Source organism: Taudactylus pleione, unplaced genomic scaffold (assembly GCF_031769625.1).
Source record: "Taudactylus pleione unplaced genomic scaffold, aTauple2 ptg000473l, whole genome shotgun sequence".
Classification (NCBI taxonomy): Eukaryota; Metazoa; Chordata; class Amphibia; order Anura; family Myobatrachidae; genus Taudactylus; species Taudactylus pleione.
In genome coordinates, this window is record NW_028284875.1 from 9,633,633 (window position 1) to 9,639,335 (window position 5,703).

Consider the following 5,703-nt stretch of genomic DNA (forward strand, 5'->3'; position numbering starts at 1 on the left):
TCCCCACTATATTTTCTTGTTTATGCTTTAAGTACACCACTTCCATCTCTGCCTTAAAACCCCTTGTGCCCTTCCGAACAGCACCCCCAACAATGCAGCACCTTTCCGGCTGCCTCCCTTCCTCCCCCCCTTGCTTCCAACCACAGCGTCTCCTTCTCCACCATGCCTTATCACCGCTGTTCGCCCCCCCACCACCACGCTGCTTAATCCCCCCTTATCCGGCAGCTGTTTCTCACCCCAGGCATGTCATGTATCACCTGGCAGCTGAGATGCAGCACCTCCCCCCCATGCGCGTGCCTGGAGAGCCGGCTCTCATCTCCCCCCTTCACTTAAAGCCTGGCTCATGGGCGACTTTGCAGCCGCCGGGGCACCCCCCGCCAGGCTGTGCATCTACCCCCGGACCAGGCATCATTGCGCTCCCCACTGCCTGGCCCCGTCCACTACGGCCCAGCGGCCATTTTAGCCGTGATATCGCGCCTCCCCCTCATGTGCTCAGTTTCCCCCTACACTCCATCCTTGATCACGGGGGACTTTGCAGCTGCCCGGGCACCCCCCGACAGGCTGTGCATCCACCCCATACCAGGCTTCCCCACGCCCCCTCCGCCGCCTGGCTCCGCCCACTATGGCCATTTAAGCCCCCATCCAGCAGCAGGCCAATGCCATGATGGCCTCTTCTGTCCCCCACCCCCACCGCATAAAGCATTGGGGGGCATCCCCTTGGCACAAATTGCTTTTTTTTTATTATTTAGCCCCTGGGTGCCAGGGCCTGTTTTCCTCCTCCGGGCCCCCTTTGCACCGTGTGCTCTTTATGCACTGCAGGGGGCCTCAATACCCAGACCCACCTCACCACAAGCCAGCCCCTTCCCCCTCACTGGCAATAATGCCAACACGGTCGTGAACGCACTCATGCAGCCATTCGCAGCACTCACCCATCATTGTACACTGGTTGTCCCGCTATTGCACAGCAACCTTGCAGCATCAGCCCCAAATTTATTTATTTTTTTTACCCCCTCCCCACCACTCCTGGGCCCGCTGCCACTGTTCCACCATCCTCATCAGCTGGGACAGGTCGCACCCCATGATTCCACCTCACGTGTTATTGTTTCAAGTCCTCAGGTTGCCGTCTCGGAGTCTTCCAGGGTTCCACAGGAAGTGTTTTCGGTTGTCCAGGATGTTCAGAAGGTGAATCAAGTCGTGGTGGGTGCGCCGCGCGAGGGACAAGTGTTAGCTGCCAGTCAGTCAGGGTCGGGCCTTCCTCCACTGGATCACGTGAGCATGTTGTCCTCTTTTTGTGGAGTGTTTTTACTTTTCTTTGCTGTGTATAGTGATCCTTACAGATACACTGTAGGCCCTGTTCAGTTCAGGGGGCAGTTGCACAAATGATTAGGGTAAGCATAAAAGAGAGTTAATGCTGTATTAGCAGCTAAGGTCCCGTTTGCAGCGGGAGATGGGGTCCATTGTACAAACTCAGCTCTGCTTAGGTGTTTTAAGGTAAAGTTATGACAGCACAGAAGGTGTAGTGGTTACCGTTACTGCCTCTCAGGGCAGACTTTGAGGGTTAATTTCTATCCTTGGCCCTTTCTGTGTGGACGTCTGTATGCTCCCATTTACTCTGGTTTCAGGGAGCGGATTAGGAAAGGCAGGTTTGTGGGCATGCTTGCCATTAAGGTGGAAGCTAAAGGGCATGATTGGCGTAGTGGTTAGCATTCCTGCCTCACAGTTCTGAGGGCTCGGGGTGAATCCCAAGAAGGTCCTATCTATATCGAGTTTGTATGTTCTCTCAGTGATTGCAGTGTTTGTTTCAATGAAGGCCTTGTCGGCAATTTGGGGTCGGTTACCATTGTTCATACTTTATTTGGTTAACTGGCTTGTTTGTATTCGTGGTGAGTTTTATTGGGAAACCCGGCCAGAGAATGCATGGATGTGTTGAAGACATGCAGTTTTATCAGGATGAAGCAGGAAGGTTAGGCAGTGTTTCAGTTCATGATTCAAGGACGTCGAGTTTTTTGGTTGAGGGTTACTCGGCAGTCATGGATACCTATGGGTTCCGAAAAGCCTGGAGGCAACACTGTCCAGCCTGTCAAGTATCTGAAGCATCGGGTGAGGTGCGTTCAATAATGTCCAGTGCAGCAAGGAGTCGGCCGTAGGTGCATTGAGTTATGCATGCTGTGTGGTGACAGCCATCAACCAGTAATATAGCCGCATTGGCAGGAACGAGTCGAGGGGATATCGAATCGAGTAGCGAGGGGGTATTACATAGCGTTAGAGAGTTTTTTAATTTGGGAATTCATTGCTTTTAACACACATTATAGACGTTGTAGTCCAAACGGAACCTTCAGTCCATACGTGATCACCCGGAAGTCGTTATGAGTTAATGGAAAGCGGAGGTTAGATTAGGGCGTGTGTGGGGGCTCTTTATATAGTCTTTCCCTGGGAAGGGATTTTTGTACCTCGCATTTGAGGTTTGTACATAAGACGGTGAGGGGTAAGTTTAGATTTATCCAGCATCCTTCCTGCCCGTAAAATGGTGATCTGTCAACGACGCTTTAGATTCGGCAGTTTGCCGTGATGTGTACCAATCTACTACTGAACCACTCTCTGGTGCGTCTGGAGTCGCACATTGTGTACTCAATACACACTACCAAGTACAACCACTGAACCACTCTCCGGTAGGTCTGGATTTGCTTGTTGTGTAATCAGGGCCTGATTCAGAAAGCTCTGTAATGCGAATCCCCTCCGCACACTAGTCACAGTATTTTTGCAAAAAAATACCGTGGCCAGTGCCCCGCGCATGCGCCGACTGACCGTCACTGCTTCCCCCCGGCGCTAAGCCCCGCCCCCGGCATTAAGCCCCACCCCCCATCTCCCTTAATTACACTTACCTGCATGATCCGGGCTCCGGTGATGTCTTCCATGTCGTCTGGTCAGGTGATATCCCATACTGCACTGGGACCCGATCACCTGATGACTGGGCCGCAGTGCAGCATGGGAGTCCAGCTGACCAGAGGGAGGACATCACCCGGAGCCCCAACCACCGGTCCATGGAGTCAGGTAAGTACATTTTTTTTTTACTTTTTTTTTATTACACTGTATCAGCGTGTGGTCTGTTTAGACCACACAGCTGATTACTGGGGCCAGCTCCCGTCTCTGCTCTGTCCATTAGAGCAGGGCAGGAGTCCTTTAATGTGGGAGACCCTGGATAACGCCACCTCCAGGTGGCGTTATTATCCCAGGGCTTACCCCAATATTTTTTTACTATTTATTTTTAGTAACTCTGGTCGGATCACATTTCCCATTGCAATTATGGGAAATGCGATCTGCTTACTAAAAAGTCATACTTAGGGGTTGGAGTAGAATTTTACGAATTCTACTCCAATTGCCCTATAGTAACTGTAGGTGAAACTAAAATAATGTGAAAAGAGTGTATAAACACCCTTTTTCACTTTATTTTAGTAAAAATAATGTTAATAAATGTATCCAATAGTACTGCAACCCATTTGATATTAAAGGACAAAGCAGCAGTAGAAAACAATTAAGGAAGATGCTACCATGAATGATTAAAATACAGCCACATGTCAACAGTGATCACATGATGTGTGATAACTGTAGGAAACAAATTAAAACTGCTGAGGAAGAACCAAACACATCAATTGATGAGGAAAGTGACACAGAAGTATCAACACACAGGACTGAATTAGCTTTGCAGTCATTAAATGAATGTTTAAGAAGTGTGGAAGCATCACCTATCAAGAGGAAAAGAATGAAAGAAAAAAACTTTTGCAAAAGGAAAGCTGTAAAAATTGCAAAAAAGGATATATTCAATATTCCAGCTGTGGAACCTGTACCTGATAATTGTTTTCTACTACTGCTGTGTTCTTTAATATCAAGTGGGTTGCAACACTGAGGGTCTGATTCAGACCCGCTCGCGAGCGCACAGCGCTCGCAAGCGGGTCGATGTTTGGCCCCTGCGTATGTGCCGCCTCCTACGTATGCATGCGCAAGCCCCAGCAGACGGGGTGGCTGTCGATGTTGATTGACAGCTCACCTCGTTTTGTAGGCGGGAAGGGGGGTGGCTGCACAAACGCATGCTGTTTGTGTTCAGCCCTACTGATGTCACTCGTGATGTCAGTAGTGGACTTCCTGCTCTATTAGAGCAGGAAGTCCACTAGGGCTTGTGGGAGCCGAGACCCTATCACAGGGTTTTGTCGCAAGCCTGATGGTCGCGATAATCACGACCATCATCAGGCCGCTCACAGAAGCCATGCTGGAGGTGGAAAAAAAAGAAAAATGCCCTGATTCAGAGCGAGCGCTCGCAAATATCGAGCGCCTCTGAATCAGGCCCTGAGTCTTAATGTACTTTTTATCCATATCTCTTGATCAAACGACCACTATTCACTGATAACTGTATTAGGTAAACTTAGTCACTTCAATCACTAGTTCTCAATGCAGAAGCTGCAGCCAGTAGGGATGGCCATCGACAATCAATAGTTTACAAATATTAATGGTTTACTACCGATGGTCGATGGTTTTGCCATTGATGGCAGACAGACAATTCTCGGGGCCCGGTACACTGATGTCTCTGGGGGCCCCACCTTCTCACCAACAGCTCCAAACCCACACCCACACATACCTCCCCTGCATAACTGATATGTAAAGCATGATATTTTAAATGAAAGATACATCAGACTTTAAACAAAGTAAAAATACACTGACTTACCACAATGTCACTGATGATGCACGCTGTATTTCTTGTCTGCCATCTCTTCCAAGGCCTTCCTTGATGATAGTGCTGTGGGTGCTTTAGGGGTCGGAGGGATGGTGTCTGTAGCCAGCCATCCTCAGTCATCAGCCCCTCATCTCCTTCCCCAAATTCATCCTCTCATCACTATCTTCAGTCCAAAAACCCCTCATCACCTTGCTCAGAACACCATCACCTTCCTTAGTCCCATCACCTTCCCCAGCCCTCACCCTCTTCATCTTCCTCAGACCCAAATCCCTTCCTAGCCCCTACCTGCACACCCAGCCCCTCACCACCGCATTCCACAAGTCATCTTGTCATCCGCTCCCTCCCTGGTCTTCCCCTTCAGTTTCTCATTCAGCTTGTTGCTCTCCCGCATGGTCTTTACCTCCATGCTGCCCAGCTCTGCAGCCTGCACCAACACTGCCAGCAGCTCACACAAGTTCACAGTGCTGCCCACCCAGTCCCCCAGCAAGAAGGAGGGGAACCACTAACTGATATCCCCGGAGTACAGGTGATAGAGCACCCAGAGCCTGAGCAGGCAGAACACACGTGGATGCTCATAGGCACCATGTCTGAGCAGAGAGAAGAGGTGGTTAGTGGGATAGTGATGGAGGAGCAGCGGCTCAGTATCTCATCGTACACTGCATGCCAGCTGCTGCCTCCCAGCCCATCCTTTGTGTAGAGCACTCTGCTGCTGCTGCCCTCCGCGGTCCTGCTTTGTGCCCATCTGGGCGTGGGGTCCCTCTGTACCTGGGGGTCTGGTATGGGTGTACCCTTAGTCCCCCCCCTGTCACTGGGTCTGGCCATCAAAGGCAAAGTGGAACCCAATGTTTTTTTTTCTGCTCATGACACAGAGCTTAGCCCCACCGCTTGGCTATCTGCTAAGCCCTGCCACCTAAGCTCTGTCCCCTGTTTTTTGATTAGCCCACAGCTTGCCAGACACCCGGCAGCAGTGGCCATCG